This window comes from Coenobita brevimanus, chromosome 8 (genome assembly GCF_032717465.1).
Source record: "Coenobita brevimanus isolate Jiangsu-jjx chromosome 8, ASM3271746v2, whole genome shotgun sequence".
Classification (NCBI taxonomy): domain Eukaryota; kingdom Metazoa; phylum Arthropoda; class Malacostraca; order Decapoda; family Coenobitidae; genus Coenobita; species Coenobita brevimanus.
In genome coordinates this window covers 11,958,785-11,985,558 of record NC_136961.1, presented here as the reverse complement: position 1 = coordinate 11,985,558, position 26,774 = coordinate 11,958,785, and the positions used below count along the sequence as shown (strand labels likewise).

At 41.5% G+C, this 26,774-nt stretch overlaps 1 protein-coding gene across 1 annotated transcript in view; it reads right to left on the bottom strand.

The window, feature by feature from the left end:
- LOC145406615 (regucalcin-like) overlaps positions 1–26,774 on the bottom strand; it is an 80,158-nt gene that overhangs the window by 52,933 nt on the left and 451 nt on the right. The gene's annotated exons all lie outside the window — the stretch shown is intronic.

Below are 26,774 nucleotides of genomic sequence, written 5' to 3'. Positions count from 1 at the left end.
GCCGCGTTATCGACAACATATATTCTGTAATTTCTCCAATCTGTCTCTCCACAGACATTGGGCAGTAATGTTAAAAATGTAAGTGGGAGATTATTGACAATAGCTGACGAAAATTTCTGAAGTACATAGCCATGATAGAGTATGTTTGACTTTTCTGTATTGCATCTGACTACTCTCTGTAATGTGTGGTGTTAAATGATCATATCTAACCATTATAGATGCTCAATACATTGCCGACATAAACGGAGGGCTATCACCCTGGAGCATTTAGTACTGAAAATAACGCCCTCTGTAAACCAGTCTTATGAATCCGCAGCACCTGACACTAAACACTTCATATGGCTGTAGATCAGTGTCGTCTGCTTCGAAGTTATCAACCCCTTCAATCCGCTGATGTATTTTCCATCTCGTTCTTATCGTCACCATACGATTTTATTCAACGTAGGACAATCCCCTAATAGCGATGGGGTTAATGAAAGCTGTATCTAATTCCTCCAGTTCGTAAAGCCTTTCAAAAAGCGAATTAAATGGTCTGGAGACTGCAAGAGTGAGTTAAGAATTATGTACCCGGACTAAAAGGGCAAGTTTTTGAAATTCATGGAGAGAAAAGTAGGAGAGTCGGCAGTGGTTTTTGTTGCTGAAAGTTTTTTATTTAATTTATTGTTTCCTCCGGACGATTTGATTCAGCTTAGGGAGAGAGAGATCAGGTTGTGAAAGGGTTAATGGGGGCTGTTCTTAACCCCGTCGTCTCAAACGGTCTCTCCAAAGCTTAGCTCACTGAATCCGGTGACGTCTCTCTTAGTTTATTCTTGGTACCTGCAAGGTACAGACGATCAATTATGGCTACTGTTGTTTCTGAACCAAGTTTATCTGAATGTATACTCAGCTGACTGCAGGCCGAAGCTGACCCTCTCCTGAAGCCCACCATTCGTCTTTTGGAGGACTGGGAATTGCGGTGTTTGTATAGGTAACCGGAAAACAACATCCGGTTATACTGGTGGCATCACATGAATAGCCCAGCACTATTTAGTTTAGTGAGTTTTCGAACAACAGGGACTAGATAAAGTCTTAATAATCTCTGCAGCCCTCAAGTTGAGTAAAACCACTGACCAAAATTGTTTCTTGAGAGTGAATAAAATGAAGAGACGTCACTGGATTGGTGATCGTAATAAAATGTTGTCTGGTGGTTGCAAGAATAAAATAAAATGAAGAGCATGTCCTCAGGTTAAAGGGGATAATGTAATATGTATGATAATGTATGTGCCTAGGTGTATAGCTGTTGTGTTAGTACATGAGCCAGACCAGAATTTGCTACCACCTGGCGAGGCAAAACCTACCAATGTTTTCTTGAAAGCCCTCTACCTATAGATAATCAAACCACATGATAGACATTTCTAACTCACAGCTTAGGGTCAATAATCACACTTTTACCCTTTTCGGAGAGGACATTTTCCCATATTTTCGCGTTTTTCTCCAAAACTATGCATCGTACCGGTAAAAGGTATAGGACTAATAAAAAATTGGAAATTAAATTCTGCAAGAGTTTGTCTCTATACGTATTTGCTCTAAAACTTATAGTTTTTGTGCAAACGAGCCCGGAAGTGGAATACGCATTTCACGACAAACTTGAAAAAATCAACTTCGCACTCACATTTCCTCCAATATCTCCTAAACTACTAATTTCTCGGTAAAATGTCATAGAATTGATCTTTTAGGGTGAAGATTTTTCTTTCTTCTGGTGTCTTATTTATCTCTAAATGTTAAGTTTTTTCAGTAAACACAAAGAAAGAAGGTAGACACAAATGCTATTTTTTTCCTTCGTGCAAAAACTTTACTACGCAAAAGAAAATACACCAGCACAAGTTTGTGTAGATGCTAGTTATGCATGCAGGGCATGTTTATGATGTAAAATGTGGTATAGTAAGATGGGCTAAGAAAAGGACAAAACCATAAACTTTCATTTGCGCAATTTTTTTCTCTTGTATTTTCACTATAACCTGTCCATTATAATTATTATCCAATAGTAAAGGGAACATAAGCGGGATTTAAGCCCAGGACGCATTACAAATTTAATATCAATATTTTTTAGTGATTTTTTCTTACCCGGAAAAGGGGTGAAAAAAAAAATTGGGTCCAAAAAAAAAATTATTTGAAAAAAAAAACTTTGAAATAAACATGTACACATTTTTTTTTTTTTTTTTTTTTTTTTTACAAAATATTGAATATATGTTTATATTTTACCTCAGACACACATAAAAAATGATAAAGTGAATTTAATTGAAGAAAATCTTATTCCTTACACAAGTGTGCTTTTTACTCCTTACACAGGTGTGCTTTTTATTTGCTACACAGCTGTGCTTCTTATTCCTCCCACTTCCCTTCTACCTCTAACCACTCTCACTTCCCTTCTACCTCTATTCACTCTCACTTCCCTTCTACCTCTACTCACTGTCACTTCCCTTCTACCTCTATTCACTCTCACTTCCCTTCTACCTCTACTCACTCTCACTTCCCTTCTACCTCTATTCACTCTCACTTCCCTTCTACCTCCAATCACTCTCACATCCCTTCTACCTCTACTCACTCTCACTTCCCTTCTACCTCCAATCACTCTCACCTCCCTTCTACCTCCAATCACTCTCACCTCCCTTCTACCTCCAATCACTCTCACCTCCCTTCTACCTCCAGTCACTCTCACTTCCCTTCTACCTCTATTCACTCTCACATCCCTTCTACCTCTATTCACTCTCACTTCCCTTCTACCTCTATTCACTCTCACTTCCCTTCTACCTCTATTCACTCTCACTTCCCTTCTACCTCCATTCACTCTCACATCCCTTCTACCTCTACTCACTCTCACTTCCCTTCTACCTCCAATCACTCTCACCTCCCTTCTACCTCCAATCACTCTCACCTCCCTTCTACCTCTATTCACTCTCACTTCCCTTCTACCTCCAATCACTCTCACCTCCCTTCTACCTCCAATCACTCTCACCTCCCTTCTACCTCCAATCACTCTCACCTCCCTTCTACCTCCAGTCACTCTCACTTCCCTTCTACCTCCAATCACTCTCACTTCCCTTCTACCTCCACTCACTCGCACTTCCCTTTTACCTCCACTCACTCGCACTTCCCTTCTACCTCCAATCACTCGCACTTCCCTCTCACCGCCTGTCACAATCACCCCAACATTCAAATCATCTTATGCTTCTGGCAGTTCTAAAGGTGTTCTAAGGGAGTGATAGTGGTAGTCGTCCTGATCAGTACCACTTGAGCAGCTACCCTGCCCCTAGTGTCACCCTGGACCACTCCATCAGGAGTCATTCCCTCTCATATATTCCTAGGCGATGACACGCCTAGCTGACGGGTCAGCAAGGGTCAGACACTGACACCACACAATCAACCAACACCCCCACGCTACCACTCCCCTCCTGTACAATAACCCCCCCCAGGGTACCACACTATACCGCTAAGCTAGTGGTAACATTAATATTGATTACAAAATGGGGCAATACAAACTCAATTTGGGGCAAGAAATGCTCAAATTTGGGTACAAAATTATCAGGTATGAGGTGACAAAAAATTAGTGAACCTGATTTTTTCTTACCCCATCCAAGCACATCCCAATCGGGTAACAAAAAATCCCCCCTACCCCCCCAGGTGAACAAGCCTACATCTTTTCTATCCTCAATGACCTAGAGCAGCTTGTACAGAACCCTACCCGTATCCCAGACCGCCTTAGAGAGAGCTCCAACATACTTGACCTCTTCCTTACAACTAATCCTTCTGCTTACACTGTTAATCATTCTCTCCATTGGGCTCCTCCGATCACAACCTTATCACCTTAACCTGTCCTATCACTCCGGTATGGCCTGTGGACCCTCCATGGAAACGTCGTCTGTGGCATTTTTGAGCCGCAGATTGGGAGGCCCTCTGGCAGTACTTCTTTGATTTTCCCTGTAATAATTACTGCTTCCAAGGCCGGGAGCCATCTGAGAGTGCCTTGCGCATTACGGAGGTTATTCTCTCGGGTATGGAAGTATACATTCCTTTCTCTTATCCTTTGTCTAACGCAAGAAAGCATTGGTTTAATCACGCTTATTCTAATGCTGTCCACAACAAGGAGAGGGCCTACAAAAGGTACTGGAGCCAACCCACCCCTGAATCACGTGATCTTTACGTTTCTGCCCGGAATCATGCTAAGTCTCTTCTTCGCTCTGCTAAAAATAATTTCATCCGTACTAAATGCTCTCAACTCTCCAACTCGAATTCTTCCCGCTCCTTCTGGCACCTTGCCAAAAACCTTTCTAACAACTTTACCTCATCATCCTTCCCTCCTCTTTTCTACTCTGATGGCTCTGTAGCTATTTCTTCTACTGATAAAGCAGATCTCTTCACACAACCTTTCTCCTCCAATTCCACCTTAGACGATTCCAGTGTTGTTCCCCCATCACTTCCCCCCTCTGACTTCCTCATGGCTGACATTAACATTTCTTCAGCTGGTGTATTTTCTGCCATCACTGGTCTCAATACTAACAAGGCATATGGGCCTGATGGAGTCCCTCCTGTTGTTCTCAAGAACTGTGCTTCTGTGCTTACCCTGCCTAGGCAAACTCTTTTGCCTTGGTCTGTCAAGTTATACCTTTCCTTCTTGCTGGAATTTTGCTCTCATTCAACCAGTCCCAAAGAAAGGTGACCACTCCCAACCCTCCAACTATCGTCAAATTGCTTTAACGTCCTGTATTTTAAAAGTTTTTGAGTCAATTCTCAAAAGAAAAATGGTAAGGCATCTTTCCTATCACAACCTTCTTTCTGATCGTCAGTATGGGTTCCGTAAGGGACGCTCCACTGGCGATCTTCTCACCTACCTTTCAGACTCCTGGTCATCCTCCATTCGGGACTTTGGCAAAAGCTTTGCCATAGCACTTGACATCTCAAAGGCTTTCGATCGAGTCTGGCATAAATCTTTAATTTCCAAAGTGCTCCCTTACGGTTTCTATCCTTCTATCTGTGCCATCATCGCTAGCTTCCTTTCTGGTCGTTCTATAACCGCTGTTGTAGACGGCCATCGTTCTTCTCCTAGATTTATCAACATTGGTGTTCCTCAGGGCTCTGTCCTATCACCAACTCCCTTCCTTTTATTCATCAATGACCTTCTAAGCTGTACATCTAACCCTATCCACTCATACGCTGATAACTCCACCCTTCACCTTTCCATTCGGTTCCTGCAACGCCCATCTCAGCAGTTACTTCAACGAACAAGGGATGAGGCTATGGCACACCTAGTGTCTGACTTGGCTCGTATCTCTGACCGGGGTAAAAATAATCTGGTTGTTTTTAATGCATCTAAGACTCAGTTCTTATTCATATCAACCCAACAAAATCTTCCACAGGTATACCCACTAATATTTAATAATATTCAGCTTAATCCTGCATCATCCTTGAACATGCTTGGGGTTTCATTTACTCGGGACTTATCTTGGAAAGATCATATTACATCTCTTGTAAAATCTGATTCCAAGAGATTAGGTGTACTAAGCTGACTCCATTCTTTCTTTACCCCTGCACAATTGTTGACTCTATACAGGGGTTCTATACGCCCCTGTTTAGAATACAACTCTCATGTGTGGGGAGGCTTCCCACATACAGCTCTTCTCAATAGGGTGGAGTCAAAGGTTTTTCGTCTCTTTAACGCTCCTCCTCTTACTGACTCCCTTCAACCTGTCTCTTCACCGCACTGTTGCATCTTTATCTCTTTTCTATCGCTACTTTACTGCTCCTCTGAACTGTCTGCATGCATTCCTCCACCTCTACGACGGGCGCGTAGCACCCGTCTAGCAGCAAACTCTTATCACTTTTCTGTCCAACTCTCTAATGTAAGAGTTAACCGTTAATCCCAGTCCTTCATTTTTGTAACAGGCCAACTCTGGGACTGTCTCCCTCTGTCTGTATTTCCTGCTGCCTATGATCTCCAGTCTTTCAAACGCAGTGTGTCCAGGCATCTCGAAATTATCGGATCTTGAATTTGGCTCTCTATTATATTTTGTTTTTTTCTTGGAGGTAACTGTTATTGCGGGCTCATGGCCTTTGGTTCCTTCTTCCTCACATAAAAAAAAAAAAAAAATAGGAGAGCAAGGGGGTGGGGTGATCCTTTCTTACCCCAAACTGAGTGTGCCAAGGTTATTGGAGGAAGAAAAAATCAAAGTTCTTACAAGGTACTAGAAAGTTTTGGTGAATTTTTTTCGGCCTTTTTTTGTTAAATGGACCTTGTACGTATATATGTAAGTTAAACTTAATAACATGCAAATAACACATGTTGTATAAAAATAAGCTAACTATAGATAACATCAAAATATTAATTGCTTGGAGAGATAAGCAGTAAGGGGGTGATTTGTTCTTACCCCATTATCCCCCATATTTTTTCTTACCCCATTTTACTATAATGAGGTATTGCGTGAATCTGTTTTCTTTCTTGTATCTACCCTATCTATGCATCCCCCAAGCTCTCTGCATGCACAGTACAGTATAATACTTTCAGAATGGGCCACCCTAAATGAATTCTGAAGAATATGTTTATGATGTAATTATGGTGGTTGTGTTTCGCACATTGCAGGATACCCTTTCCATGCGTAACCCAAGATACCGAAGAAGATATTGATGGTCTGATTCTGTGGCTATGATTTCTGTAAGATGACATTAATAAAGTGTGGAATATGGTATGATGTTTACTAAAGTGCCAGGTCATTATTGTTGAACTGTATTTTCAATCTTCATATAAATCGATGTCAGAATCCTCATCACTTTCATCAAAAATCAGTTCACTTTACTCATCATCATCCTCACCTGCTTGATTGGCGCATGCCAGTGTACACAGATATGTGCACTTCAGTTTATTTTGAATACACGTACGTCTCCTCCACACACTCCCTTTGCATGTGGGTCTATCTACTTTCTTTGCCTATTGTTCAAACTGTTAGCATTTAGAGGAAAACAAGGATACTGAATGAAAGAGAAATCTTCACTCTGAAAGATCAACTCTATAACATTTTACCGAGAAATTAGTATTTTAGGAGATATTGGAGGAAATGTGAGTGCAAAGTTGATTTTTTCAAGTTTTTCGAGAAATGTGAATTCAACTTCCGGGTTCGTTTTGCGCAAAAACTATAAGTTTCAGAGCAAATATGTATAGAAACAAATTTTTGCAGAATTTAATTTCCTATTTCTTTAAGTATTTAGCGAAAGGCAAGGATGTGTTTTGGGCATTCATGGATTTAGAGAAAGCGTATGAAAAAATTGATAGGGAGGCTTTGTGGACTGTTTTAAGATTGTATGGACTTGATGGTAGGTTACTAAAAGGGGTGAAAAATTTTTATGTAAATAGTAGAGCATGTGTAAGAGTGGGAAATGCTGTGAGTGATTGGTTTCCCGTGAGAGTCGGGCTGCGACAGGGATGTGTGATGTTGCCTTGGTTGTTTAATATTTACATGGATGGTGTTGTAAGGGAGGTGAATGCAAGAGTTTTAGGTGGAGGTCTGAGTCTGGTGAATTTTGATGGTGGAATCTGAAGCAGCTGCTGTTTGCAGATGATACTGCACTGGTGGCTGATTCAGAGGAGGGATTGAGACAGTTGGTAGAGGAGTTTGGAAGGGTGTGTGAAAGAAGGAAATTGAAAGTAAATGAGAATAAGAGTAAAGTGATGAAGTGTACGAGGTTGGTAGATGGTAGGGGGATGAATATAGTTTTGAATGGCGAGTTGCTTGAGGAGGTAGAGTGTTTTAAATATCTAGGGTCACACGTTGATGTGGATGGAAGAATAGATGCAGAAGTGAAGTTTAGAATAAATGAAGTAGGTAAGGTGCTGGGAGGAATGAAAAAAGTGTTTAGATGTCGTTCGCTTAGAATGGATGTAAAGAGAAAGCTGTATGAGGGTGTTGTGGTACCGACTGCGTTATATGGGGCTGAAACATGGAATATGGGTGTAGCAGAGAGGAAAAGTTTGAATGTAATGGAGATGAGCTGTGTGAGGAGTATGTGTGGAGTGACGCGTATGGATCGAGTGCGAAATGATGAAGTGCGAAGGAGAACTGGTGTTGTTCGGGAGATGGCTGGTAGAGTTGAGCAGAGGGTGTTGCGATGGTTTGGGCATATGGTGAGAATGGATAATGAGCGACTGGTGAAAAAGATAACTAGATCTGATGTGAGAGGTGTAAGGCTGAGAGGAAGACCACGAATAGGATGGATGGACAGTGTGAAGAGAGCGCTGGATGAGAGAGGGATGTCTATTGAGCAAGGAAGAGTGGCTGTGCGTGACAGAAATAAATGGAGAGAAATTGTGAATGAATAAGTGATGACGCAGCCCTGAGGGGATATTCTTCCGCATTTGATCTGATCAGCTAGTCAGGTCAGGTGCAGGTAAGGGGATGGGTCTGTTATGATGTGGCAGGGGTAAACCAGTTCTGCTGTCAGGCCCTGCTGCGGATGTCACTGATTGCATTGCGCAGTTGACTCTTGTGCGGTGTGATGCAGTGGGGATCTGTCCATTCTCCCCTTTGAGGCTAAGATGCGAATGAATGTGTTTGAATGGATGAGTAAATGGGGAGTGTGTCGTCCTGTCTCGGCTACCTCCCTTTCCTTGGGGGAAGCAGCCTAGGTATATAGCTAGATAGATAGATAGATTTATTCCTACACCTTTTATCGGTGCGCGGCATAGTTTTGGAGAAAAACGCGAAAATATGGAAAAATGTACCCTCCGAAAAGGGTAAAAATGTGATTACTGACATTAAGCTGTGAGTCAGAAATGTCTATCATGTGATTTGATTATCTATAAGTAGAGGGCTTTCAAGAAAACATTGGTAGGTTTTGCCCAGCCAGGTAGTACCAATATGTGAAATCTGGGGGTCTGGCTCATGGACTAAGTGATGCAATTGCTGAAGGGTTTCTGCTGCCAATGTGATGTGTAACGCTGATAGAGCTACTGTCACGAATGTGCAGTCTGGCACTAACATGCTTGCAATTGCCAATATGCTGCATAAGACTGAGAAGGTTCCTTTGTGTACAGATCAGACTATTGATAACACAGCATAACGTGATGGTACCTAGTACCCATAGTCGCCCCTTATCCCTTTCCCAATGAATTAGTGAGCGTTAGAAAGAAACTAGACCCCAAGAGAGTCGGATGAACCTGTTTCAAATAAAACTGTCAAGTTGTCATTGAAGGTGTTTTACATGCTGAGTACCTGAATGTGTGTCTATCATCCTTCAAGTCCATCTACACTAACCTGGCAGAGATCGTGTATAATAGTGGTGGCAGCAAGATCAAGAATCCGCCTTCTCTTCATCCAGTCGGCCAAAATTATTTCCAGTCCCCCCCCCCCCCCGGAGGAGCTCGGGGATAAGTATTGTTTTCACTCGGTTTGTCCGTTTGTTTGTCTGTCTGTCTGTATGTATGTACATATGTATGTATGTTTGTGTGTATGTTAACTTTAATCGAAAACTACTCGTGCGATTTTGAATAAAATTACAGAAATGATTCACGATGGCCATCTGATCACTTGCTTAAATTTTGGACGAAATTGAGCCTAGGACCAGGCTGTAGGCCCCCCAGAAATGTAAAAACAAATTTGCCATAACCCCTTTCAAATTCGTCATAACATGAAACCAAAATCTAAAGGTGCATCTTTCAAATCTGCATCCTATAACATGCCTCATTACATCAGGGGCGTCACCCCCAGTTATCAGTAGGGGGGTCAGTGTCAGACGGGTCAAGCCTATCATTTCAAATGGGCAAAAATCGTAAATTTTCACCCGATTTACTCCAAAGATGAAATGCAACATCTTTGACTAATATCCTGTTGTGTTTGTACGTCAGCACTAAAACACGGGTTTGCTGTGCCTTCGTACCGCGTCTTGTTACCATACTATTTTTTCAAGTCTAACGCATTTAACCCTACCAGACCGCCTCACCCAATCAAATTAACGTGTGAAGTGCAACGTGAGAGGTGACAATGCTGTAATGTCGACCATGCCTGCCTACTGCCTGCCAGTCTGTCATTCACTCCCAAGCCTGCCTGCCTGCCATGGTTCCTGCTGCCTATGTGCTAATGGATTAGTTTTGACTCAGCCCTCAGTAACCCAGTCACCTGCCTTACTATGAGCCACCTGTGGTAGCGAGAGTGTGTTTCTTCGAGTTCAGGTCAACATCGTGGCTGAACTAGCCAGCTGTTGTATTACATGAAACTGACTGTGCTGGGGAGGTGGAAGAGGTAAAAATAATTGCAAACGGAGTTAAAGCAATAGACTCCGTCAATGTAAAGGATCAGCTTAAATTACGTGAGTTCCACTGTTCCGATGTTGAGCCGAAAATCCCGGTTTCCATGAATTCTCGTGTTATCACTTGCATGGATTTCATGGTAATGAGTGAGGGCTACATCGTACACGAACCTGCTCTGCAAGATGTCATTGATGCATGATTTATTTCCCAATAATCAAAAGGCACGAGGACCAAGCCTGCAGCTATTATCTTGACATTTGGTAAAGTTTCTCTTCTCAGTCATGTCTAAGTTGGCTAAGATATTGTTAACGTACGACCATACGTTCCTAATCATCCTAGATGTTTATAATGTCAGCTGCATGGACACAGTAACAAACCTTGTCGGGCTTCCCAATCAGTTTGCGGCAAGTGTGGTTCTAAGGGTCATGATGGTGATCACTGCACAAGCGAGACTGTATGTTGCTTTCACTGTAAGGGTGCTCATTCCACTTCATCGAGGGACTGTCCTGAGTGAAAGGACGAGAAAGAGGACTGCAGAGAGTAATAATATGAGGGCAACCGAGGGCATCTCCTACTATGAAGCTGGGAAGATGGTGAAGGCATTGCATGCAACTCCTTTACCAAGTACCTCCTATGTTTCAGCAGTGATATCCCATCCTGTGATGTGCTCTGTCTCGACACAGACTGACCCTGTCACTGTTACCCATGTCACTTGCTCTGCCTCTTCATCTCAGCCTCCAGTCCAAGCCAGCTCTCTTATTAGTACTCCTGTCACAACTTCCCAATCTGTCATATGCAGGGTAAAAGTTAATAACATGTATCCGTCTGTTTACTTTCTCTACCGTCCACCACAAGGCCCGACTGATAGTGATGGTTTAAATTCGCTTTTTGAAATCCTTTCTAGAAATAAATTAGTCCTGGGTGACTTTCACACCCATCACTATCAATGGGTAGCTTGAGGATTGATGGTCGCGGGGAGCAAGTAGCTCCTCTAATACTATAGTCCATCCTCTGTGATCTGAATGGTGGTAGAGCGACTCGTGTAGATGATCGTAATGTTTTTTTTTTCCACTGACTTTTCATGGCCTTCCCAGGTATACATCAAGATATCTCGTTGGATCCTTGTGGCGATTCCTTGGGAAGTGATCATCTACCCATCTGCTTTTCTTCAAGTATACACGCAACATTATTTTGGGCGCTCCGCTGCCAAAGTTTAAATATAAGAAAACATGTTGGGGATCCTTTTCAAGGACTGTCAATAATGATATCCCTGGGGAGACCATAGATGTAAAAGTAAAAAATGTAACCACTTCCATATTACAAGCAGCTGAGGCTGCTATTTCCAAGATGTCTCCAATTCATGTGACTCACAGAGCTCATTGGTGTACAATGGATTGCTGACAAGCATCAAAGAAACGCAGTAGGAGATACATGATTTTTGATGGTCAGCCTACTGAGAACTTAACTGCAAACAAACAAGCAAGGGCTTAGGCAAGAACACTTAGAAGGGTTAAAACGTGACTCCTGGCAGTCTTTTATGTCCACGGTGAATCGTTTTACCCCATCAAAAAAAGTCTGGTCAACTATTCAAATATTAAATAATAAAAGCCATTCCATCCATAACACCACCCACTGCGGGCCTGTGGACGCTAACATCCGTGCCATGAGTTTTTCTCACGTGAGTAGCTAAGCCAATTATGACCTGTGTTCTCAGGACCATAAACGCATGGCTGAGTTACAGACTTTGCCACAGAAGATGTAAACTCCCCGTACAACCAAGAGTTTACGATAAATGAACTTCTCCTTGGCCCAAAATTCTGTAAAGACACCAGTCCCTGACCAGATACAATCACGTACGATACAATCCAGCACCTTAATCTGGACAGCCTGATTATGCTGTTAGTATTGTACTAAGAGCTCTGGTCTTCCCGAACGAACACAAACTCGTGGCACTTTGCGCATCATACCAGTACACAAACAAGCTGGCCGTTTTATGAATTCCACTTCATTTCGCCCTATTGTGTTGAATGCATGCCTTTGTAAGATCACGGGCCGAATGGTTAATAACAGGCTTCCTTTTGTTTTAGAGTCGAATAATTTGTTAAATGATCAACAATGTGGCTTAGGTAAACAACGAAGCTCACTAGATCATTTAATAAATTTGGAGCACTGCATTTCAGAGGCATCTGCCGATGAAAAATTCATGACAGAGGTGTTCTTGGACATCAATAAAGCCTATGACATGACGTGGCGACACGGTATGCTAATGAAACTCTTTGCATATGGTTTATGAGGTAATTTGCCTATTTTATTTCCACTTTCTTAAGGGGTAGAACCTTCTCTGTCAAATTGCTTTGTAACATAACATCGGATATATTCATCCAAGAAAACAGGGTGTTTCAGGGAAGTGAACTTAGTCCCACTTTGTTTAGTATTATGATGCATGCTACTGTCATCAGCTCCCATCCTGAAGAATCTTAAATACTAACTCTATGCTGACGCTAGTGCAATATGGTACTCTTACCATAATGCACAATTTTCAGTTTGGTGGATTCAAGCAGCCCTTGATTCCATCCACCAGTGGGCCTTTGAGTTGGGATTCAAGTTTTCCATCGCTAAGTGTGCCTTGTAGTTTTTTACAGCTCATATCGCCCCTGATTTCCGTTTGACTTGCAATAATCAGTCGGTACCTTTTCAAACTTCTGTCAGATTTTTGGGCCTATTAAAATTTAAATTTCATGTTATAAATTGGATTGCTTGTTGTGGTAAACCATTGAACGTCCTTAGGAACCAAATGGGTACTACTTGGGAAGCCAGCAAAAAATCTTTATTAATGGTGAATTACTCCCTTCTTACATCTAAGCTGAACTATGGCTCACAGGTGTATTGGATGTCACACTGAGGAGGTTGTATGTGTTACAACATAAATGTGTGCAAATGTGTCTTGGACTCTTGAGATGTACATGTGTAGCTCGTATGGAAGTGTAGGCGAATGTACAGTCACAAAACACAGAAAGTATCCAGGCCTTGTTGATGCCTGGGACAGGAAAGCAAGAATCGTCTGGTGTTCGGACAAAGTTCCAAATCCCCTCCCCTCCCCTCTTCCTCCCCCTCCTCCTCCTCCAAGTCCCACCACCACGTCCCTTGATCGAGACGTTGCTCACTCCTTTGCTTCGCGGTTTGAAGCAGGTCACGGTACTCATGACGTTGTGGATTCCATATTTTACTTAAAAACGTTTGAAGAAATTCTAATTGCACAGTAACAGAAAAAACGTGATGCAAAAAGTGATGAACGTTCTATTGGTTTCAAATATATATTACTGAAGTATTTCCCATAACATTCAAGTTCTTCCTTAATTCTGTCTGGTAGAGAATCATGTTGTCGGACGGAGGTAATCTTCAGTGAGATGGGCAAGAGACAGAGAAACTGACGGAAAGGCAAACATAGCTACGCCTTAGACAGATTCATCAAACTTGTTAATTTTATTCTAAATATCACCAAACACATTTAGTAAGCCAAGGTGAATATAAACCATTCTAGCAAGGAAAAGGAAACACACAGACAGACACACGCCAGTTGAGACTGGGAATGATTGATGTTTTATTCTTGCTAAATAAAAACGACTACATTCATCTTCTGAAAGAATATGCCTCCGATATGGGACAGACAGGCAGACAGACAAAGACAGACTCTGGATGATGCATTCACATTGACATATTTTATTCTTGGTTCCACCTGATGACATGATTCAGATTAAATGATAACAAACCCTTGTATACATAGAGGAAGAAGTGAAAGGAAGATGGGACAGGTGGACAGAAAGAAAGACAAAGTCCCAGTCATCAGTTCACATCTATTGCTATTCCACTCCTGCTAAAGGCAGAGGGTATTATTCAGCTTCAGACTAAACCCTTTCTGTAGAGGAAGACGTGAAAGCTAAACAAACAGATAGATTAAAGAGAACGAGAGTGGAGCAGGCAGTTTCCAAATTATCGGTTCACATAATTGGAATTATCTGTTCATATTAACTGGTAATGTATTACTGTTACTGCCTGAAAATTGTATTTAGCTTCAGTGGAAATACAACTATCCCAGAAAGGAAGACGCAAAACATATGCAGGCTATACACTATCAGACAGACACTCTTAAACCCACCACGTCCCATTGACGTATATATACCTCCACACGTTTTGTCACTGTCAGTCTTGTTGACGTATATAAACTTGCATCAATTGCAAGGTCCCTAATTTGAACAATTTTCAATTTTCGTGCATGATTTTTGGTACATATAGATAGATAGATAGATAGATAGATAGATAGTTTATTGACCACAGCAATTACAGAGTTTGTTTTACAAAAATCATATAGTATACAAAATCATTTGAACAAAGTATAAAATAAGTAATTTTCTTACAAAAAAACTGCAGTCCAATATAAGTATCATATTCTAAGATAATCATAAATATAAGTATCACTAGCATTCGGCTTCTTCTATTCTTATGTGTACACAATTATCCCTTATTTATGCACATAAAATCATGATAATAGTCTTATATTCAATATGTTTGGCTATTCATATTCAGTACTTAAGTAATATACTCCTACATTATAATTATTACAAGTCATATTCAGATAAAATGTCATGAATTATTTTACATTCTACTTCGGGTGTAAAACGACCGGAAAACAAGTCATCAATCGTGGTAAAGTCATATTGTGTCCTAATGTGCTGTGTGAGACCTTCATCTATAAGATGCCAGGCAGGGACAATGCCTTACACCACATAACCTCTACCCCTCCCGCACACCATTGTCTCAGCAATTCACCTGTTACCAGTGACCTGGCCAGTAAAGACATGTCGTGCCACGGTACGAAATTCAGGGCCAGAGTGATTCCCCAATCGATGACAATGTGGAGGACAAAGTTTTTGTAGCATTAGAGGAAGAAACAGTCAGAAATGATGATCAGGTAATGTCGCCAAAAAAGGTCAGGTATGTTGATATGTTTGCTGTGTGAGACAATGCTTATATTGCCAATATTACTGTGTGAAAACCAATATACTCTCGTACTACATATAAATTCGTACCAACAAAATAAATACCGTTTGTGAGTGGTGTGGAACAGTTACCATCCCATAAACTCGTTTTCTTTGAAGCCAGCCTGACAGCTAAACCCAGAAAGGAAAGGGGTACTCCTATCTGTATGGAGTATTTTAAACCTCAAGCGAGCGATTTCTCCATGAATTTTCGATGATTCTCACCAAAAGCAGAGGTTTGAGCAAAAAATTTGTTTTTCCAAATTTGGTCGGGATTGGGGGGATTCATTGGTGGAAAATCGGTCGGGACAGGGCTGGTTAAACAATTTATTTCTCAAGGAAACCGCTACTTTATTCTTGATACTAGCTGACAGGTTTAGTTAGCTTAGGGCAGAATGAATCTCACCCATAACAGATATTCTTTGGCTGCTTAATGAATTACCCGTGTGGGGGTGGCCCTAATGAATGAGGTTGAGATTTGGAAGCTTCCGGTGTTGCTGTTTGCTGATGATACAGTATTGTTGAGTGAAGATGAATGGGAGTTGCAAGGTCTGATGAATGAATTTGGGACAGTGTGTAGGAGGAGGAAGCTGAAAGTTAATGTAAACAAAAGTAAAGTTATGGTGTTTGAGAGGAATGAAGTCACAGAGTGTGCAGTGAGGTTGGATAGTGAGGATATGGAGAATGTGAGTGCATTCAAGTACTTGGGTAGTGTGATGAGTAAGGATGGAACTTTGGGGGATCAAGTACGTGAAAGGGTACAGCAGGGAAGAAAGGTTGTTGGTACACTGAAAGCAGTGATGAGAAATAGGGAGGTGAGTATGGAAGTTAAGAAGTCACTGCATGATGGTATTGTGATCCCTACCCTGACGTATGGAAGCGAGGCGTGGACCTTGCAAGAGGGGAACAAGTCAAGAGTGAGAGCAGTGGAAATGAGTTACTTGAGAGGAGCATGTGGAGTGACGTGGAGGGACAGGTTGACGAATGAAGAAGTGAAGGAACATTGTGGGGTAGATGTGGATGTGGTTGAAAAGATTAGGAGAAATACACTGAGGTGGTTTGGACATGTGGAGAGAATGGAGAATGAAAGACTGACCAAGAGGGTGTATGTAGGTGAGGTGGAAGGAGGGAGAGGGAAGGGTGGACTGAGGATGAGGTGGAGGGATGGAGTTGAGAGGTATATGAGGGAGGGGGGGGTGAGTTGGGGGGAGGGGAGTCAAATGGTGGGTGACAGAGTGACTTGGAGGCGTTTTGTCTGCGGCCACCCTTTGCGGGATTAGGGCGTCGGGCTATAGATAGATAGATAGATAGACATTCACATCCTCGGAGACAGATCGGATGCTATGCTTCAAGTGTGTGTGTGTGTGTGTGTGTGTGTGTGTGTGTGTGTGTGTGTGGTTATCAGTCTACCCTATCATTTATTTGCAACCCCCACTGCCACACTGCCCACACCCAGCATGATGCAAGCAACCGCCACACGAGCCTCTAACGAAGCACTAAATACGGACTATCCTATATATATATAAAATACTTGTTAATTACCTGTATCTAATTACATACTGACCGCTGATTACTGCATGATATACTTGCCTCTAATCAAGCGCTAATTACGGACCATCCTGTATACATAAAATTCCTCATTAATTACCTGTATCAAATTGCATACTGACCGCAAATTACCGCGTGATATATTTACTTGTAATTGCCGTCCATCTTTATTAATCAAGGTGACGACTCGAGCTGCCTGGAACCACTGGCTGACTCTCTTCTTCTTCTTCATTTCTGCAACATTCGCGGCCTTTCCTCTAACCTTCGCTCTGTTGAGCACCACCTCTCCTTCTCAAAACCTCACCTTCTTTTTCTAAATGAGACTCAGCTGTTTGAGGCACCTGACAGCAAACCCTTTTCTGTATCCTCCTACTTTCTCTATACTCATTTCAAAGCCAAAGATGGATGTTGCGTATCTGTACTCAATGACCTATCTTGTTCTCATGTTCCTGAACTCGATTCTTCTGAATTCTCTACTCTATGGCTTCGGCTTTCCTGTCATTCTCTGACTAAATATATCTGCACTGTTTACTTATCTTCTAATTCTACTGACTATCCAAAATTCTTTACCTATCTTACTTCTACGATGGAACACATTCTATTCATTTCTCCTTTCTCTGAAATTTCCATTCTAGGAGATTTCAATATTCACCACCACCTTTGGCTCTCCTGTCCTTTCATTGATCCACCTAGAGAACTAGCCTACACCTTTTCTGTCCTTAATGACCTAGAGCAGCTTGTACAGCACCCTACTCATATCCCTGACCGCCTTGGAGAGAGCTCCAATATACTTGACCTCTTCCTTACTACTAATCCTTCTGCTTACACTGTTAATCTTTTCTTTCCGTTGGGCTCCTCCGATCACAACCTTATCACCTTAACCTGTCCTATTGCTCTGGTATGGCCTGTGGACCCTCCAAAGAAACGTCGTCTGGGACTCTTTGGAGCTGCGGATTGGGAGGCCCTCAGGCAGTACTTTGATAAACTCTGGAATGATTATTGCTTCCATGGCCGGGAGCCATCTGAGTGTGCCTTGCGCATTACGGAGGTTATTCTCTCGGGTATGGAAGCATACATTCCTTCCTCATATCCTTTAACTAACGCAAGAAAGCCTTGGTTTAATCACACCTGTTCTAATGCTGTCCGCAACAAGAAGAGGGCCTATAAAAGGTACCAGAGCCAACCCACCCCTGAATCACTTCTTTTTTTATACATTTCTGCCTGGAATCGTGCTAAGTCTGTTCTTCGCACTGCTAAAAAAAATTTCATCCGTACTAAATGCTCTCAACTCTCAAACTTGAATTCTTCCCGCTCCTTCTGGCACCTTGCCAAAAACCTTTCTAACAACTTTACCTAATCATCCTTCCCTCCTCTTTTCTACTCTGATGGCTCTGTAGCTATGTCTTCTACTGATAAAGCAGATCTCTTTCATCAGACTTTCTCCTCCAAAATCACCTTAGACGATTCCAGTGTTGTTTCTCCATCACTTCCCCCCTCTGACTTCCTCATGGCTAACATTAAAATTTGTTCAGTTGATGTATTTTCTACCATTGCTGGCCTCAATACTAATAAGACAAATGGGCCTGAAGGAGTCCCTCCTGTTGTTCTCAAGAACTGTGTTTCTGTGCTTACACCCTGCCTAGGCATGCTCTTTTGCCTTTGTTTATCAACTTGTACCTTTCCTTCTTGCTGGAAGTTTGCTCTCATTCAGCCAGTCCCAAAGAAGGGTAACCATTCACAACCCTCTAACTATCGTCCTATTGCTTTAACATCCTTTATCTCAAAAGTTTTTGATTCAATTCTTAATAGAAAAATGGCAAGGCATCTTTCCTGTCACAACCTTCTTTCTGATCGTCAGTATGGGTTCCATCAGGGATGCTCCACTGGCGATCTTCTCACCTACCTTTCAGACTCCTGGTCATCCTCCTTTCGGGACTTTGGCGAAAGCTTTGCCATTGCACTTGACATCCCTAAGGCTTTCGATCGAGGCTGGCATAAATCTTTAATTTCCAAACTGCCCTCCTACGGTTTCTATCCTTCTATCTGTGCCTTCATTGCTAGCTTCCTTTCTGGTCGTTCAATAACCACTGTTGTAGATGACCATCGTTCTTCTCCTAGATCTATCAACAATGGTGTTCCTCAGGGCTCTGTCCTATCACCAACTCTCTTACTTTTATTCATCAATGACCTTCTAAGCTGTACATCTAACCCTTTCCACTCCTATGCTAATGTCCACCCTTCACCTATCCATTCGGTTCCCGCAACGTCCATCTCAGCAGCTACTTCAACAAACAAGGGATGAGGCTATGGCACACCTAATGTCTGACTTGGCTCGTATCTCTGACTGGGGTAAAAATAATCTGGTTGTTTTTAATGCATCAAAGACTCAGTTTTTACACCTATAAACCCGACAAAATCTTCCACAGGTATACCCACTAATGTTTAATAATATTCAGCTTAATCCTGCATCATCCTTGAACATGCTTGGGGTTTCATTTACTCGGGACTTATCTTGGAAAGATCATAATACATCTCTAGTAAAATCTGCTTCCAAGAGATTGGGTGTGCTAAGCCGACTCCGTTCCTTCTTTACCCCTGCACAGTTGTTGACTCTATACAGGGGTTTTATCCACCCCTGTTTAGAGTACAACTCTCATGTGTGGGGAGGCTCCCCACATACAGCTCTTCTCAATAGGGTGGAGTCAAAGGCGTTTCGTCTTATTAAGTCTCCTCATCTTATTGACTCGCTTCAACCTGTCTCTTCGTTGCACAGTTGCATCATTATCCCTTTTTTATCGTTACTTCAATGGTAACTGCTCCTCTGAACTGTTTGCATGCATTCCTCCACCTCTACAACGGGTGCGTAGAACCCTTCTAGCAGCAAACTCTCATCCCTTTTCTGTCCAACTCTCTAATGCAAGAGTTAACCGTTACTCCCAGTCCTTCATTTATGCAACAGGTCAACTCTGGAACTGTCTCCCTCTATCTGTATTTCCTGCTTTCTATGATCTCCAGTCTTTCAAACGCAGTGTGTCCAGGCATCTCAAAATGATCGGATCTTGAATTTCGCTCTCTCCTGCATTTTGTTTTTTCTCTTGAAAGGAACAACAATTGTGGGCTCGCGGCCTCTGGTTCATTCTTCCTCACACACACAAAAAAAAGGTACAATGACCGCTGTCGGATCTGATTAGCCTAGTTAGGATACGAACTTCATTAACCTCTTCAGTCTGAGTATGTAATGAGTGTTGGCATAGTATTTAACTTTCTCTCTCTGTCTCCGTCTGTCTGTCTGCCAGTTTCTCTCTGTCTGTCTGTCTCTGTCTGTCTGTCTCTCTCTCTCTCTCTCTCTCTCTCTTTCCATTACCTTTGCTTGCTTTCTGTTCACTGGATTGGAAGAGCTTCTTTCTGATGGGTAAAAGGTCACACACGCACACACACACTAGGTACTGAGGAGAGCAGATGCACGCCGCCACCGTTACTTACCTGGCCAACTTGGCCAGTGGCATTACGTAAATCAGTGTCTTTATATGAGTCAAGCTCTGTACCAGGGTAGACTAAATGGTGTTCAAAAAAAAAAAAAAAAAAAAAAAAAAAAGGATGTTTTAAGTAAGACTTGTTCAAACAAAAGAAAACAAAGTAGCGCAAGGATGTGCACAATCAGCTGATCATTTGTTTAGTCTCTGACTGCACCAGAGAATGTAAGTAGTATATGTGCTTTTAGTACTGCAGGATGACCACATACTTTAGTAATGCAAATTTGGAAAAGAAAACCGAAAAAAGTAGAAAGCAGGTTGATGATTTCTACCAAGAACTGGTTGAAATGGAGGCTCATAATAAACTGGTGGAACGAGTACACAGACTAGAAATGGCTTTTCAGAATGAGATTGATGAAATTAAGAAACAGATGCACTTGCAAAAGGAAGAAATAGAAAAACTAGGAAAGGAGGTCAACAAGAAAGACACAACCATAGATGAGTTAACAGTATAAGTGGGTACACTTAGGAGGAAAATTAATGAAATGGCAAGTACAGTAGTCAACCAAAACGCATACACAGCTGCACACATCATTCAACCTTACCTCAAGACACTACACGAATGGTTCACCACAAACAGACTCAAAATAGCCCCAGCCAAATCTACAGTGACTCTTCTCACAAACTGGACAGCAGAACACAGTCACATCCCACACCTCACCATAAACAACACTCCCCTACCACACACACACACACACACACACACACACACACACACACACACACACACATAATCCTTGGTGTAACATACATCAATGTCATTTAAACAACACATCACAAACATTAAAAATAACACCAAGACTCAATGCTTTGAGGTCACTTGCCCATACAACATTCGGACACAACAAAGAAACTACCACCACAGTATACAAACAATACACACGTTCAGTGATGAATTATGCAAGTCCTGCCTGGGCTTCTAACCTCACCAAAACACACTACAACACTCTGCAGACCTTACAGAACAAGGCCCTAAAAATAATCACAGGCTGCACAGCTACTACACCCACAGACCACCTACATCAAGAAACCAAAGTCCTCAAAGTCAAGGATCACCTAGATATGAGAGGCACCCAGTTTCTTGCTGCAGCCTCCACAAACCCACAACATCCACTACAGTACATGGCAGCACATCCACCCACACCAAGGAACATCAAAACAACACCCAGCACACAATACCATACACAAATACTGTCATCTCTCCCCCCTCGCCCACCTCAGACCAGCTTCCAGAAGCATATCTACACTCAGATCACTCGCCGCTCCATTCAGTCACTTAAAGACAACACACAGCTGCATGCACGGCCTCCTGACATCCACCCTTCTGAATCCTATCTTCCTCGTGAGGCCAGGGTCCACCTGGCCAGGCTGAGATGTGGGCACCATCCAGCCCTCTTAAACTATCAGAAGAGGCCGGATGATTCCGTCCTTGATGCCTGTCCAGGATGCAACACAGCACCCCATACTATTAAGCACATTATGGAAGACTGCATTGCACACAATCACCTACGCCAACAACACAACATACACTCTTTGAAAGCGCTGTGGGAAAGCCCGGTCTCGGCCATGGCCTTCCTAAGGGACTAGGGGCTGTTCGGCCAGGCTGCCTAGGGAACAACTACTACTACCACAGGAGTATTATGGAAGAGTTCAAAAATGATACAGAGACAATTAGGTAAGTAAGCAGTCTGATAGACCAGAGCAGTGATACTGAGGAGAATATAACACAGGTGAATGAAGCTGTGCAAAGCTACAAAAATGATGTGGAAACCACTTATGCTGAAACAGTGAAAATAAAGAAAGACTTAGAAACAAGAGTGGAAGAAAAAAGCATTAAAAAGGAAGTGAAAAGAATAATCCAAAACAATCCTAAGTTAGTCAGAGATTCAGTAGATATCAACAAATCTATAGTAATCACTGGTATAGAAGAGGAAGAAGTAAAAAACAAGATCTCAAGAGACAAAAACGAGATGACAAATATAATGAGCATACTGAAAGAAGTATCAGAAGAAATCTGTAGTAAAGACAGAGAAACACAAAAGGTTAGGGAAATACAAGAGAAGCAAGTCAAGACCCCTAAAGGTAACCTTCCAGAGTGTAAACCCTGTGGAGGAGATACTAAAAAATGCAAAGAATCATATTGAAAAACAGGAGTTCAAAAATGTATGGATAAAAAGATGTCTAACAAGAGGAACTGGAATTACTGAAAGAGAAGAGGGAGGAAGCAAAAAAAAAAAAAAAATGAGGGAAGATCAGAGGAGGAGAATACATTTTTTTTTTTACAAAGAAATTGGATTGCAGGTATGAAAGTGGTAAATAAATAGGAAGGAATAAAAAAGGAGGAAGGTAGCAGAACCAAGTCATGACAAGTATATCCCACCGGAGCCCAGTGTCCCAAGTACTGGACAGAACTGGATTTTTCAAGTCTTTATAAAGTAGGGAACCCCCAGGTAGGGACCTACAAGCTTCGCAACTAAAAGCCGATAGGCAGAGGGTGGTACGCTTAGTACCCTCCCAGTGCCATGCCTCACCCAGCACCCCTGGGATCCAATGGGTTAATGACAGGGAAACCCAGGAGTCTCTTTAATAACTGGCAAACCAAGGAGTCTCTTTAACCCATTGGAGCCCAGTGTCCCGAGTATCGGACAGAACTGGGATTTTTCAAGTCTTTATAAAGTAGGGAACCCCCAGGTAGGGACTTATGAGTTTCGCAACTATGAGCCGATAGGCGGAGGGCGGTACGCTTAGTACCCTCCCAGTGCCGTGCCTCGCCCAGCACTCCTGGGATCCAATGGAATATAAACAAGATGATTAAGTTGATGTACACAAATGTGGATGGAATGGTATCCAAATTATTAGAGATGAATGATTATGTCAGCGAAAATGAACCACATATTATATGCCTAACTGAAACAAAATTAACACAAAGGATATCCAATGACATCCTAAACTTAGAGGAATATAATATATGGAGAAGAGATAGGAACTTAAAAAAAGGATGAGGAATTATAATATTAACTAAGAAAAATCTAAAAGCCACAGAAATAGAACTAGATATACCTTCATAAGTAGAACTGATTGCAGTAGAGATCAATACATCTGAAGGGAGAGTAATTGTAGCCAATTTGTACATGCCACCCAGATCAAACACATGGGAAAGAGACAAATATGAGGGCCTGGCAGACAGTACAATTCAGAGTTTATGAGCATTACTACATAAAATGGAAGCGAAATCGGAAAGAATTATACTAACTGCAGATTTTAATACAAATATAAATTGAAATACTCTAGATATAATAAGTCAAGAAAGCTGTTGGGACCAAAAGCTCCTGGATCTCGTGCAAGAGTTTTTCCTAACGCAACACGTAAGAGAAAGCACCAGAAAAAGAGGACTCGATGTACCCTCAATGCTAGATATCATATTTACTAGGCAAGAAAACGATACTGACAATTTAATATATCACCTCCATTCGGCAAAAGCGACCATGCAGCACTAAATTGCAACTTCAGATTGCATATGACATAGTTAACAGCAATGAAAGTTACAAAAAGAGCCTAACTATAAAAAGGGAAAGTATCATGACCTAAGGAAGTACTTCTTAGAAATGCATTGGGAAAAGGAGCTTAGAGGACAAGATTTAATGCTATATATAATTTCTGTAAGCTTTATGAAATAGGAGTCCAGAAGTACATCCCACAGCACAAAGAAGCAGAAAAGAAAATAAAGAAATGGTTCAATACAGGATGTAAAAAAAAAAAAAAAAAAAAAAAGATTTGTTGTGGAATAGGTACAGCACACACAAGAGTGAAAGGGCATATAATAATTACAAACAGGCAAGAAACGATTATATAAGAATAAGGAGGGAAGCCCAAAAACAGTTTGAGCAGGACATCATAAATAAAAGTAGCGATCAACCGAAGCTATTTTACAGCTACATCAGAAGCAAAACCAAAGTAAAAGATAAAATACAATCCATTACGGACGAGGGAATCACCTATACACAAGAGGATAGTTGTGAAGCACTAAACAAGAATTTCCAATCAGTTTTTACAGAAGAAAAAAATTCTGAGAGGGATTATGTGGAACATGCATATCCACACATACTACGGAGATATACAAACATCAGAAAAAGTAATACAGGAGGAGCTAAGTAAATTAGACAAAGGAAAAGCACAAGGTCCTGATGAAATTTCATGTTGGGTGCTACGTAAATGTGCAAAGGAGTTCAGTAAACCATTATTTTTAATTTTTAAGAAATCCTTGAGTCAAGGCAAACTACCTAATATTTGGAAAACAAACATTGTTCCCTTATTCAAGAAAGGGAATAGACAAAATCCACTCAACTACCGACCAGTATCATTAACCAGTGCTGTAAGCAAGGTATTAGAAAAGCTTATAAGAAAAGCTTGGGTAAATCATCTAGAACACAATATGATAACAGAAAGACAGTCTGGTTTCAGAAAAGGAAAATCATGTTATTAATCTGTTGAGCTACTATGAAAGAGTAACAGACACATTACTGGAAAGAGAAGGATGGGTGGACAGTATCTATTTAGATTTCAAGAAAGCATTTGACACAGTACCACACCAAAGACTTTTATGGAAACTGTACCATCAAGGAGGAATTCGAGGCAAACTGTATTGTTGGATACAAGATTTTCTCATAAAAAGAGAAATAAGAACAGTACTAAAGGGAAATTACTCATCATGGAAAGAAGTGACTAGTGGAGTACCACAGGGCTCAGTGCTGACACCAATCATGTTTTTAGTGTATATAAATGATATAGACAGTAACACTGGAAATGAAAGCTATCTAAATATGTTTGCAGATGATGCAAAAATACAAAGGAGAATTACTAACACAGACTCTTATAAAGAGCTACAAGAAGAATTAAATAAACTTCATGAATGGAGTAATACATGGCAAATGGAATTCAATGTGGACAAGTGTCATGTAATCAAGTTTGATAAACGTGGAAAAAGACCTGATTGGGAATATACGTTGGGAAATAAAACCCTACACACATCAGAAAGAGAGAAGGATCTAGGTGTCATTATCAATAACAGACTATCTCCGGCTGACCACATAAGAGAGAAGTGGAGTACCACAGGGCTCAGTGCTGACACCAATCATGTTTTTAGTGTATATAAATGATATAGACAGTAACACTGCTTGCCAATATGAGAACAGCGTTCACATACATAAATGAAGACACGCTAAGAAAGATAATAACATCATTCATCAGACCAACCCTGGAGTATGCATCAGTAGTCGGGAGTCCTCATCTCAAAAAACACATAGACAAGATTGAAAAAGTTCAAAGGGCCGCTACAAGATAGGTACCAAGCTTAAGGGATCTAAGCTACGAAGTAAGACTAAACTGAACCTACCAAGAGAAGAAAAAGAGGTGACATGATTATGCTATATAAATGCATATCAGGGAAGGAGAAAATAGACATAAATGATTACTTAACCTATGGGGAAGCATCAGCAAGAGGACACTGCAAAAAACTGCATAAGGAGAGGTGATAAAGACGTAAGGAAATTTAGTTTCCCAAATAGAGCAATTGATCAGTGGAATGTACTACCGAATGAAAGTGTGCCAAAACAATTCACAAATTTAAGGATATGTACGATGAATATGGTTTAAGACACGAGACAGTACGAGCTTGACTCATTCCTGTAAAGATACAATTAGGTAAGAACAATTAGGTAAGAACACACACACACACACACACACACACACACACACACACACGTATGATAAAGTAAGGAAGGAAAGCGGATCATTACGAGCTTCAATCGGTCCTTGAAAAACACTCATAGGTGAGTAAACACACACACACACACACACACACACACACACACACACACACACACACGTATGATAAAGTAAGGGAGGAAAGCGGATCATTACGAGCTTCAATCAGTCCTTGTAAAACACTCATGGGTGAGTAAACACACACACACACACACACACACACACACACACACACACACACACACACACACACAAATATGATAAGGTAAGGAAGGAAAACGGATCATTACCAGCTTGAATCAGTCATGTTAAAACACCGATAGGTGAGTACACACACACGCACACACACACGCACACACACACACACACACACACACACACACACACACACACACACAAACTACTTAAAACACAGCATCCGATCAATCTCCGAGGGTGTGGGTGTAATTAATGTAGTTCGTTCAGTAGCCAAAGAATATCTGCTACGGATGGGGCTCGTTCTGCCCTAAGCTAACTAAACCTGTCAGCCAGTAGCAAGAGTAAAGTAGCGGTTCACTTGAGGAATAAATAATTTAGAGAGTGTCTGTCTGTTAGTGTATATGTGTGCATATGTTTTGCGACTTC